The sequence below is a fragment of the Cheilinus undulatus genome, linkage group 9, assembly GCF_018320785.1.
Source record: "Cheilinus undulatus linkage group 9, ASM1832078v1, whole genome shotgun sequence".
Lineage (NCBI taxonomy): Eukaryota > Metazoa > Chordata > Actinopteri > Labriformes > Labridae > Cheilinus > Cheilinus undulatus.
In genome coordinates this window covers 30,697,755-30,711,490 of record NC_054873.1, presented here as the reverse complement: position 1 = coordinate 30,711,490, position 13,736 = coordinate 30,697,755, and the positions used below count along the sequence as shown (strand labels likewise).

General features: G+C 40.1%; 1 protein-coding gene across 7 annotated transcripts in view; it reads left to right on the top strand.

Annotated features, from left to right (window-relative positions):
• Positions 1-13,736, top strand: part of LOC121514802 (zinc finger protein 469) — a 299,944-nt gene that overhangs the window by 66,893 nt on the left and 219,315 nt on the right. For all 7 annotated transcript variants that reach the window (XM_041795142.1, XM_041795139.1, XM_041795141.1 and 4 more), the window contains one exon: positions 2,640-2,693. The gene's annotated coding sequence lies outside the window, so the exon portion shown is untranslated. The remainder of the gene's footprint in view (positions 1-2,639; positions 2,694-13,736) is intronic.

Here is a 13,736-nt window from a genome sequence, read left to right as displayed (position 1 = left end):
CCTTCTACTTCTTCATACCACTCCTTGTTTCTTATTTAGGTTTTTTTCTTGTCAGAGCAAAAGATCGCTTGTGTCAGAGAGCTTCTGTTGTAAATCTGACTCATTCTCTTGACAACCTGAGAGCTTGCACACAGTTGTGGAGACAGTGGTGACATCAGCTTACAATGAGCGGTTGTGGCTGGGCTGTTGGCCAAGATGGGACAAGAGTCTTGCTGCGTAGTCTGACATGATGCTGCCGTGGACAACCCAAAAAAAATACATGTAGTCTGAGCCATTCTTTAGTGTAGATTCTGTATGCCCATACAATTCTGCCTTTTTTCCTTTAAGACATCTTCAAATCTATTTATTTATCTAATGATTAAGCAAGAAGGTTCTCAGTCAGGACCTTTCTGTGTGGAGTTTCATGGTTCTCTCTGGGTACTTCCTCTGTCTACCAAGATCTGCTCATTATGTTAATTGGTGACTCCAAATTGACCATTGGTGCGAGTGTGAGTGTACCTGGTTGTCAGTCTCTATATGTCAGCCCAGCAAATGACTGGCGACCAGTCCAAGGTGTGCCCTGTCTCGAGCCCAATGACAGCTGGGATAGGCTCCAGTCCCTCCATGACCCTGAATGGGATAAGTGGTGTAGAAAGTGGATGGATGGATGATTACAAGGCTAGATTTTTCTTGGATAACAAGTTGATTTCTTGAGATCCCAAGAAAACAAAGCTGAAACTAAGATCGACCTTTTGTAACTTGAAAAAGTAAAGAAATTAAATGTATGGTTGAATTTCTTATTGGGGCTTCCTTCAACCTATAATTGCTTGCAGTATGCAGAGATACGCAGCGATGAGCCTGCACAGTTAATAAAAAATAAGACTCAAGGCCAGTTTTTTTTCCAAAACTCATGTATTCCGCATCCTTATTTAAACCTGAAAATCTTCTTGTGCCTACCTAAACCCCTACCCTATGAGATTTAAAGTATTTACTGTATCTCCATATTAGGGCTGTCAACTATCAAAATGTTTTAAACCCCATTTCATCAAATAATTTCTGAAGTTAATTGCAAATAATCTTTTTGCAACATTTTGAAATTCCACTAATGTGTATTTAAACAATTTGTCTTAACAAAGGGCAATTAGTTTCTTAAACAGGGGATTTCAACATGAAAGCTTAGTTTTGCCTATGCAATGCAAATACAGCCAAGTAAATATTCATTTTCATTGCTTTTAATGCTCTATGTGACTACTCAAACCCTCCTAGTTACAGTCATGTCTCTGAAGGAACTGATATGTTCTCATAAAGCGGAAACAAGCTACGTCAGAGAATGTTTTTAGTGCTTGGACTTAAAAAATAAACATATGAAGTATTTCAAGGAAACTTAAAATGTGATGTTAATGTCACAAATTGTTTTAACTTATTATAACCAACCTCCCACAGCTTGCCTACAGTTCCTCCAGGGCCCACCAGGGGGCCGTGGACCACACTTTTTCTCTTGTTGCTCTAGGCCAATAAAGTGTGAGCAATCCTGAATGAAGTACTGTATTTGTTTTGCAGATGTTTTATGATTTCAGAGATGTGCTCTCAAAGATACATACGATGTGAACAATAAACACAACTGTTGCTTGTTTATAAGTGTGGATCCTATCATGAATCCAGACATAGCAGAGTTGCTTCTCATGGCAGACAGCGACTTCTGGCTGGAGTTAAGCCTTTGTTTTGCCTGGCTGTGCTGTCTTACACAATTTTAAGCATACTGAAAAACGCAAGTTTTACAGTTGGCATTTGTATTTGCCCTTTTTGACCCCAGATTTTATGTCATTTTGGCTTACTGTGCATGTGGGATTTTTTTTCATCGCTGATGTAACAGTTATTAGTTATTTCTCTATTTACTTTTATTCTGATTTAAGGCTCTTAAAAAAACTCCAGATTTATCTGGTGCATCATGCTTCACAGTATCAAAAACTCTTCAACCCTAAGATATTAACAATGCTGATGTAAATATTGAACAATACCACTGTCAAAGCTGAGATAATTATTAATATTATCATTTTTATAACCTTTAGAGCCACTAATCTCAACCAGCTTTCCTCTGAATTTGTTTGCAATACAAATCCAAACCTTTTCCTGGCCGCTCTGATTAGTAAATAATGATACCTTTGAACAAGAAAGATTTAGCAGGCTGATTTATGATTGCTTTTCTCGCTTTGCTGTGTTCCACATGATCACAGTTTCCACATTAGCAAGCCTGTTTGAGGTACAACATGTTCAGCTCTGCTGCAGAGACCTGTCCATTGTCTCTGAATGCACAAGACTTCAACTTCTGCATGCTTATATGTTTGAGATAACAGAGACATAAGATATGAGAGTTGCTTTAGTGAAGGTAGTTTATAAGTAGGTATACATTTGATCCCACTGATCTTTCTAGCCAATGAAAACCTATGACACAATCTGCTAAGTGCAGTGAAACAATGCTGTCTGTACACTTTGATCTCAGCTGAGTTTACCGTTTTACATCAAGAATGGATGAGATAAATCTTATTTTACAGTCGCTGCAATTGGTGCTGTAGATTTCTGTAAATGGCCCAAGGTTGACCCATTTTATTGGCAGCATCTGTCCACAGCTGCATAACATATTTTCCTTTTGTGTTCCTCAGGCCCAGCTTTGACCCTCGCCTCAACTGATTCATCACAGACGCACAGCCACACAGGTATAAAGTGCACTCTTTGTTTTTGCTCTGAAACACTTCATTTCACCTAAAAGCACACAGAAATAGACCAGCACACATCTGTCCCATTCACAGGCTCTTGCTGAGGTTAAAGCTGGTTATCATTCCAATACATAATCCCCATCTCTCCACCTCACAGGGCGTAAATCTGATGCTGTGAATTTAATTGCGCTGTCTTTGCTTTAATTACATGCAAGAGTGCTTCACTCTGTGAGCCACACCACTGTTTTTCCCTGCAGGATTTGGCAGCTTGTTTATGTATGGATGACTTTTATTGGTCTGGACAGTTCACAAACGATAAGTGAGCAGCCAGTGATCTGCTTTCAGAGCGGCCCAATCAGGCCTGTAAACAGAGTGAGGCTGGGACAGCAAGCTAATGAAACAGAGACTCGGCCCATTTTCTTCCGCTTTGATCCATATTACAGGCCCTGTTGGACCGCAGCGTGCTCCCTCAGTGTCCCTCCTCCCTCTGCTTCAGCCACAAAGCTAATTGGTTTGGGTCTCCATACTTTTTTTTCTCCTGCCTGTAGGACAGTGACCAGAAGATTAGTGAGCAACAGACTCCATGTCACGCTCTGCAGACGAATGGGTTTTGATATTTGGATGTTTGGGAGAGAGCATGCTTTGTGTGGGTCTTTTGGCATGCATGCTTGTACACATCTCTTTGTTACAGAAGTGTCAACCCTAAGCATCACTGTGAGGCCATTAAGGAGCTGGACTGTGAATGCTGCACTCTTACTCAGATTCTGACTCATAGGAGCTTAAGTGAGTTGGATAAATCAAAGAGTGGGGCTGCTGAGTTCAGTTAACTCTTACACATCTATCCTATCTCCCCACTGGTGAATCACAGCTCAATGGTGGGAAGCAGAGAGGGAGGACAAGAGGCATTCAGACGGATAGACAGACACTTAGACACCTACTGATACGGAGGTTACACTAAATCTGCTGTGAGTGTTTTTGGCACTCGGATTGGGCGGAGTAGGAGGATGTGAAGAGGGGGTGGATTGGAGTGAGAGTGGGAGAGACGGGGAGGGAGGCGTGGAGGCGAGTCTGGGTCTGAGTGGAAACTTGAATGGAGTGGAAACTGGGCTGGAGGCCACTCAGCAGATCCACCTGAACCCTGCCAGGGCAATCAGCTATCAGGCACTTTGAGAGGGAACCATTTGCCCCCTAAGTGAATTCAGCAGGGGTTTGTAGGGATTTGGCTGCCTTTTTATGCTCTAATGCAGGGATATTTTGGTAAGTGAAGTCCTCTTGTTTTGTAAAGAGAGTGCCAGAGCCTGTCTGCCTTTTAATGGGATCACAGTAGACACCCCAGAAACCACCACTAGGTGAAGTGATTCCACTCTCTACTTCCAGCTGTGTAAACACTCTCACAAACACACACCATCTCCCCCTCCTCACGCACACACACATAGACACATGTACTATCACTTGTAATAAAATGCTCGCTGGCTCACTTCAGGGGAAATGCTCCCTTTCCCTTTTGCTCTCAAATAAAAACAAGGCTCATTTTTCTGCTTTTGAGAAACTTCTTGGCCTTGTTAAACACAATGACTTGCTTGAAAGATGTAAACAAATTTAACAAGGGCTGGTGTTGTCCTTTCTCAGACTGGAAAGGAGAAATACATTGTTCTACCTCTCTCACTCCCTCTTCTTCTTTTCATTTCATTCTCTCGTGAATCTTTTATTTAACTTTCCTGTCAACATTAATTTCATTTGTTACCTCTATTTTCCTTGCCTGTAATTTAGTCTGTCCTGCAACCCTATTAGACCTTGATGTAGTGATATTTAGATCTCACATCAACCTATTTTTCTGAATTAGTGCTGAAAATGTTTATACCTACAATTGCGCATTATGAACCTTTGTGGAATTTTGGCTCGTGGTCATTTTAGGATGCAGCTTCAGTCAGCCAGTTCGGCTCGGCCTGTAGGGCACGTGTGTGCACAGACGGAGGGGAGGAAGCGGCCTTAGTGTCCAGGCAGTAGCTGTACTGTTAAAGGCATTTGGTCTTTCAAGCTCCATTGTTTATGTAACCAAGAGAAAGTGGAGACTCCCTGATGGCCCTTTTGAAAAGCAGATGCCGGAGATTTTTGCCTCTGCTTTTTATGGCTTATTTGCTACCAAGGAGATTTCTTATGGGATGAAATCTTTCTTCACTTTGCACGTGTCGGGCAGAAGTTATCTATGAAGACAGCTTTAGCTATTAGTGCAATCATATGAGTGTACAACCAGTTCTCTGTTCTTTTGGGTTATACTCCTTATTAAAGCAATCTGTCTACTTTGAGGCCTTTTAACCTTTTATGAAGTGATTTTCAATCAACAGATCCCTCTGCCAAATAAAAATGAACCCAAACAGTTCTCATAAAGGTACCATAAGTGTTGACAAAACAATACTTTTTTGTTATGTTGTTTATGTATGACTTTTGTCTCTTTAAGAGCAACTAACAGAGAGCAATTTAACTGACTGCAGCTCTTTACAGGATTATTTACTGTATATAAGATCAGTGCTCCATCTTTACCCTCTCTAAGTGCAAATACATATTTTTGACATAATTATTCAACAAATAGGACTCATGCAATTGTTACATTATAAATAAGGTCTCTTTAAAGATGATAAGCAAAGGACTACCCCAACATTATGTATCAATAACATCGCAGAAAATAAAAAGTTCATCTTTATGTGGATGATACAGTGTCATATTCTCAGAACCCACACACAGTGAAGCTTTATCTCAGTTACAGTCTGATTTCATGCAATCCAACATGTTCTAATTGATCATAAACTATGCCACCTGATTATGCCACCTTGAGTATATTAAATAATGTAAAACTCGATTTGTTCAGTAATTCAAGTCTTTAGGTATCTGCTAGATCAAAATCTGTCCTTTAGGTCTCACATTTCAAATTCAACATGGACACTAAGGCTGCAACTTGGTTTTCTATGCAGGAATAAGTCCTGTCTGTCAGTAAGAAACAGAATAAAATTAGTCCAGGTGATACTGCCAGTTTTAGACCGGAGACACTCTCTATATACATGCAGCTGCTTCTGTGTTGAAGCCATTGGATGCCATATATCATTCTTCACTTTATTATTGGTGATGATCTTTGTACTCATCATTGTGACCTGTATTGAATAAATAAACCATGAAACGTACATAGCTGTAGATAAGAATAACTCTTTGTTTAGTGTTTCATTAAAATGTCAAAATATGCCACACTGCACAAAGCGACATTCACGACAACATCTGATTTAGTTCACATCAGAATCACGGTTTGAACTTCAATTCTGACATTGCAAGTATTAGCCCACTCAGGGCTTCTGAAAATACAGAATATGTTTAATTATATCATTTGCAGGTATCTCATAGTGACATTGCAAGCTTTTTAAACTTTCCTTGTTTAAGATGTGCACTACACCATTTACTGTTGGGCATCTGTGGACAGTAGGGGTGTAACAGCACGGAAAATTTTTGGTTCGGTACATACCTTGGTTTTGAAGTCACGGTTCGGTACGTTTTCGGAACAGTAATTAAAGTAAATAAATAACAAAATGTATTTTTTAATTAAAATGTATTAAATTGTATTAAAATAAATAGGCTGAATAAATCACATTTAAATGATTATCAATGCTGCAACCTCCTTCCAAAAGATTTTAAATAAATACAAATATTAATAAATAAATACATTTATGAATTACTGAGTTATTTTAATTGATATGTTGACATATTTATACCCATTATATAAACATTAAAATTGCCCAGCCAACTTTAACACATCCTCATACAACTGTAAGTAAGCTTGTTGAGTATGCTAATTAGTGTCTGTTCTGCCGATTTCAACACAGACTTCAGTACTGGATTACTTTTTTAACCAGTGGGACCTACTACAAATTTTGGGAGAACTTTTCACAGCCCATATTGGTGGATAAAGAGGTTAGAGCCTTGTGAAATGTGAGGATAACTTTACCTATGACGTAGCTTCAGACATGATGTCCCCCCCTCCTCAAGTTAAAGGTAGAAATAATTTGACTCACAAAACCAGAGAACTATTGTTACAATAAAAAGATCTTAAATCATCGGAAATTCATAACCAGCTGGTGAGATTTTTTTTACTGGGAAACAAAGTGTTCCTTATCAGGACACTTCTATTTGGGAATATTCGGGCTGCTGCTGTCATTTGCTGTGGTTGCCAGGACAGTGTGACAGTGAGTTGTTCTCTGGTTTTCCATCTGTGTATGAGCTTCATTCAACATGCATCCGTTTGGTACACATCTGTACCGTACCACAAGGCCCGTACCAAATGGATACGGTACAGATACACATACCTTTACCTGCAATTTCCACATATGATGACTGCGCTGCGCACCGAAGCATTGCAGGTTTGATCCAATCGAAGGTGAGCGACCTCATCCACTGGAAGCAATCTAGAGCACTACGCCGCGGCGCACAGCCCTGATCAGGAGGAAGAGATCACGGGAGAACTGCGAGTTCATGCAGGAATAGTATGTCAACAGTGGACTGTTTTCCTTTGGGGCTTAATTTATCCAATTTATCCATAATTTAAGTCCATGATATTATTGCTTCCACCATTGAGTGAGTACATTAGGAAGTTAAATGGTTAATGTTGGCTTAAAAGATCTGTGGTTTTATGTAAAATTCTTCGGCTAAATATCCCCAAAATTTCACTTTTCCTCATCAATGGTGCTGTTTTAGCTCTGTGACCCACTGACCTCTTGGTGACCCTTTGCTCTCGCTGCAGGATGAGATGTAATGTTGATATAGTGAAGATTTACGATCGGGAGTCCATGCATTGTGTTGTATTTTGAAGGAACTGGATATTCTATGCTTGTGACTTCCTCTTCTGGAGCTTTCTGATTGACAGGTATTGACATGGTTTGGCAGCAGCTGGCGCTGAAAAGAGACCTGCAGCGTATTGCAAGCGAATCGGAGCGAAGTGTTGGTCCAGGCATGTGCTGCTGCCGGCCTGAAGCGCTGGCTCTGGAAATGCTATGATTGAGTAGAGAGGGAGCGATTTGCTCTGCAGTAGGATTTGCTGGCGATTTGCGGTGCATTCGCTGTATGTGAAAATTGGAGGTTACACCCCTAGTGGCCAGAAGTATTTTTTTAGCACTAGTAGGTTACATGTCCCTTTTGTCATTCAGGCTGGGGCAGTTATAGCAACAAGTTCACCTTGGAAAGTAGACAGATTCACCAGATTCAATGTCCGTCATCAGGAAGGGCCATCTCTCAGAGCTCTGTCATCTTAGGAGAATGAGGTGGTAGCTCGAGGTGCGGTTTAGTTGTATTGTAGCTGTTAAATAATGACATCATATGTAGTGATTAGCTCTTCTGTAGCTATAATATAACTGCTGCTTTTTTATCAGAACTGGACCTCATTCCTTTTTTACAAGAAAAGCAAAAACCTGCACTAAAAGATTTCTCAGTGGAAACAATGTTTTTGCTCTTCTTCCAACCAGCCTCAGCATGATTTTGGGGCAGTTATAGGCAGGATTTAGTTGTACTGTAAGCCAGTGTACAATAGCTGCTGGTGGAGTGGTTAGTGAGCTGTAGCTACATAACTGGATAAGAAAAGCAAAGGAGAGCATTTTGACATTACAGCACTCTACTGACATTACTGCTCATTGCAGGCCAGGCTTGGCTTCAGCACCCCTGCAACCCTAGACAGGACAAGAGTTATGGGTAACAGATGTACATAAATCTTCATGATAAGAATATATGTAAAGAACAGAATCCATGTTTGTTTTGATTTTCTTTTAGTTTGACTCATGCCACATCTGTTTACATGGAGGAGGCAGGGGTTTGATAGAGGGAGCTCCATGTGATTTGGCATCACATTTAGTTTTACTTTTTCGTGTGTTGGACACTAACGGTGTTGTTCCACAGTGTCAAATAATCGAAGGAGAGAAAAATGTACATGAGGCATATGCAGTGTTAAACTTACCATATGGATGGAAAAACAGGGATTCTCAGAACCGTTCTGGTGTTCCAGACTAATTTTCCAGCTATAGCGATGATTGTACGTATCATTTCAAGGCTGCCCACACAGCAAAAACTCCTTTTCTTAACAAGTCAGTTTCCCATCCAGGCTTGAGCATTAATTTTTCATTAAACTAGGAAAATATTCTCCTAGAAATTGTTCCACATGCTCAGTTGAAAGGCTGTGCTCATATTAATTGGACAGCTGAAAAAAAATTCCCCTCAGGTGTTCTTCATGCTGTCAGCCTTACATCACAAAAGCTAAAAGTATCAACAGAAGTTTTTATAACCAGACCACCTCATGTCAGGCCGGTGTTACTGAGGCCTTCATATTGTTGGAGCATATTTTGTGTCATGTGTGTAGCCATGTGTGTATCCAGCTGGAAGGGGAGATGTTTTTAATAAGAATCCAGCCATGCCTTGCAGCTACAGAAGGAAAGTCCAACTTACACTGTCAATCTGACTGAATTTAATGCCAATACAGACAAACTGGTCCAAATAAGACATATTTAGATTAATGTGAGTTTTACAGTTCTGCATTATGTGTGGAAATGCAGCCCTTACTCTGTGTTGTTAAAATGGTTGTCTTCAGATTTGGTCCACTTGCATTTTTGTTTGACATTTTTTTTGCATTGGGTGAAATTTAATTCCAAAGAAAAAATGTTTAAACCACTGGCACAGTCCTCGGAAACAAGCGGTAATGTCCTTATAAACTATCATGACTTGACCCCTCTGTTTCTGCACTACAATAATAAAACCAAATTTGTCTGCAGAGCACAGAGATCCAAAGTGCGTGAAAGAGTTCTGTTTCCATCCATAAGAATGTTTGTTTACCAATGCATGAAGAAAAACGTCCTAATCTGCAGTTATTGTGGCTTATCTCTTCAGGTCTGTGCATGGGACCTGCAAACCCCGCTTAGGATTTCGCATTTTGAGACAGCTTGCCAATCCTAGCCCTCCTGGACTGCATTAGCTCTTGTGTTAGCTCAGAGCTCAGCATTATTGAAAGAGTGTGTTTCTGCAGCCTCATCTGTTTGCTCAGCTGGATGACTCAGGCGTCTCCCTGAGGATCAGTCAGCTGCTGTCCCTCTGGATGTGCCACCAATCGTTCACTACTGTTGTGGTCCAAGCTCAGCCCACATCCATGAATTAGTGTGGAGGTTTACGGGAATATAAACGGACTGTACGTCATGCATAAATCTGTTTTATGTATGTATGTGTGTGACATAGCTCATGTTATAGTGTAGTGTATGTCATTGTGTGTATATTTATATATGAGTGTTCTCACTTGGTTTTATGTTTGGCTGGGTATTAAACTTGAGTATTTAAATGGTCAGAAGCCATATATGTCTGCTGGAATTTAGCATTAAATAGACATGGCACCAGTCACTTTTGCTATGTTATTTTTTAAACATTTTCTTAGGATTCTTTGATGAGTCCCCAGGTTTTAAACTGTGGCATTTGGAAAAAAGATGTACTGTATAGCAAACCTTGCAAAGCTGGTGGATTTGCCAGATTCATATCTGTCTTCAGGTGGATCCATTTTTTACTAGGTTCAAGCTGAAATGCCGGGACAAACATAGTGACACAGCATGTACTGCAGAGTAACTTAATTTACATTTAAAGCTAATGTAGAGTAAGCCTTTATAATACATGTGTTAACATTAGCACTTTGCTAACTAAACTAAATTGCTACCACTGTTCTTGTGGTCTCTGTCTCCCACACTGTCAAAGAGAAAAATTCCATTGCAACACGCTAAAGATTTGAAAGTCCTGTAAGCTCTTTGCCTCAGCATGCTAGCATCCGCTGAAAGCTTGACAAGCCTCCTATGCTTACATACATCTGGACCATTTTAGGGAGGGGCTTAGCGAAGGGTTGGTTGCCAGTTCAATCAGTGCTGTACTCTAGCTTTCCTCCACCCCAGCATCATCCGGCATCATCGTGTAAGCTCTGACATGAGGGTTTAACATGTTGTTCCATCACTTCTAACATCTGTATGTAAAATAAATCTGCAAGGAGCAATGAAAAAATGTACTTAATCACCAAATATCTTGGAAGATCAACTATTCATAACAAAATCAGATAATAATAAAACCTTTTAAAAGGAAAAAATTCCCAAAATCATTTTAAACTGAATATCTTCTGCTTTTTTGCAGTGGTTAAAAATCAACCTTCTGCTTTGTGGAGCTGTAATATTAATCTTTACAAGTTTTCTTTGTGTAACAGATATTTTATAAGTCTGATTCATTTGTAGATAAAAATGTGAAAGATTAATCGTTATCGAAAGTAATTGCTGGTTGAAGTCCAGACACTAGGATTAAAAAAATAGGTAAATCACTCTCAGCTTGAGTTTATATAGTTTGTGAGTCATATAGATGTGGATGTTTCTGCTTTAAATTTACTGCACAATATAACAGCCATAAAGATCTGTCTGATTTACATGTAGTGTGTGTTTGTCCTGCCTGCTGACCCCTCCTGCAGTGACTTTGGGGGCTCCACGGTGACCCCTTTGGCTCACTGGCTGTCTGGATTAGTGGAGCAGTGAGCTAAGAGGCAGCTAAGTGATATAGGGTGTGTGTTAAAGTAAAGAGCGTTATGTGGAACACAGGCCAGCAGCAGTAAAAGCCGTGATATATCTGGACAGACGTGTCTTTTCTACAGCTTATCCATCCTAGGCTTTAGTTTATGTGTGTGTTCATGGTGTGATTGTGTGTGTCCCAATTCCCTGAACTGGAGACTTGCCTTACACAGAGACTCCATGAGCTGATTTATGTTTAGATTTCATTCCATTCATTCTGTAGTGCTGGGTGGGATTCAGCAGGAACTATTCACCACTAAATCACCCACTAAAATGCGTGTGTTAAGACTGACATTATACTCCACACATAAGATGTACGTTACTAGTTACCTCAAGTCCCACTGAACTTAACGGCTTGTTAGAAGACATTTGAGGTGAAGTGGGTTTGCATTTAAGCACAAGTATCTTTCCTTAAATATGTGTGTCTGTTTTTAAGAGAAAAGCCCCGGTGGCCTAATTTAAGGAGATAGTGGAATCATTAAGCCACGTCTGAGTAATGGAGACTAATGCAGGATTAGGAAGACGTAATGACGTGCACTCGTCTGGAATGTTTCAGTAGCAATTATCAGTGTGGAAAACTTAGGGATATGGAATTCTTCTGACAGGCCTTCATTCATTTTCATAAATGGAGGCTAATTTGGAAAAATGAAGATGGACTGACCTATGGAAGAGGAGGATAAGGTCAAGGAAAATTATTTTATCTATATAGTGTGCTGTCTGAAAGGATATGTCACCAACTTTACTGACCCATGAAAAGATGACTATTTTAAAGTCCTACTCTAACCAGGGTTTTTCTAACATGTTTTCAAACAAGAAATTCAAGTCTGGTTGATTTAGGAAATTAGAACTAATTCAGATCCTTGAGTGTCCACTTGAGGCTTGATGTGAAAGTCAAGGAGGCGCAGTTAAAACAAACATTAAAGGGATACTTCAACATTTTGGCAAATTCGCCCATTGCCATAATTCCTATAGTCTTAGTAACAGGTTCGTTTCCTTTAGTTGTTTGTACAAGCTGTTTCTAGATCTGGGGGGACTGTTAAACCAGCTGCACCGCGAACGCTGTTTTAGCAGATGGAATTTTTGCTTTCCCTCATCAAACTCATCAGTTACACAATCAAACAACTCCAAAACGCTCTCATGGACAAGTTGTGACCTGCACATTCACCACGCTATGAAATAATCATGGAACATTACGAGTTAAATGCAAAGGCTGCTGCACTGTGTCACTCTGCCCAGTGGTTCACTCAAGAAATAGTTCCGAGTATTTGCTTCATGTGTCGTAATGTTACCTAATTATAGGTTAGAAAACGTGTTGAATGTGCAGGTCACAACTTGTCCTTGAGAGCGTTTTGGAGTTGTTGGATTATGTATTTGATGAGTTTGATTAGGGAAAGCAAGAATTCCATCTGCTAAAACAGCGTTCGCAGTGCAGCTGGTTTAACGGTCCCCCCTGATCTAGAAACAGCTTGCACGGACAACTAAAGGAAACGGACCTATTACTAAGACTATAGGCATTATGGCAATGGGTGAATTTGCCAAAATGTTGAAGTATCCCTTTAAAATGTCTCATTTTGACTGCAGAAATAAGAATTTTTACAGCCTGGTAAAAAAAAAAAAATGCTCATGTTTTGTATGTTCAGAGCTTTCAGACAGCCACTTTCTGTGCGTCTGGTTAAGGATTTCTTTGGACACACTCCATTCATTTGTACCAAATGCTTTTATTTTGAATTCTTCCCTGCCACTAGGAGTGTGATCAGATCAAAACGTCATGAGATGTCTCGTCAAGGTGAAAATCATCTTGCGAAATCAATATTGCCCAGACATCTGGAGCAGCAGCATTCCTGACAGAAAACAATACCTAACTGGAAGTTATAAAAGATCGCAAAGATGCCCTGGACACTTTAAAATTGTTGGTTTGACAGCTAATGAAGAAACGGAGCTGATCAGTGACCCATTCAGATCACACTCCATCTCCCGCCCCCTCCTCCATGTGCGCTACTCGGGGCCATACATGATCCGCAAATGCATAATAAGTTCCTCATAACCGTTTGAAATGATTAAATGCTGCTGCTGGAAACCTGTGCAGTCTCTGCTAGTTCGTGTATGCGTGCAGACTCGCTCATAGTGTCGCTATTTGTGACTTTGTAACTTTGATTCAATCACTGGTTTTTCATTTCTCCTTCTCTTCTCAACATCCGTCAGTCACACATCCATCAGCTGCGAATCATCAATCAGAAGCTTAACATGAGTAGCGCAACAGGCCATTGTATTCTATGGGAGTAAACTTTGCAAACCAAACTGTGTCTGAGTGCCACAGAATCCATTGTTAGCTCCAGAAAGTGAAGTTCTAGCTTAAGTAAAACGATCCCTGTAGTGTGTTCATAATAAATGCTGTTAATACTGTGAGTGTTAAAAATTAACACTATGGCTGCATGTTTAGCTTATT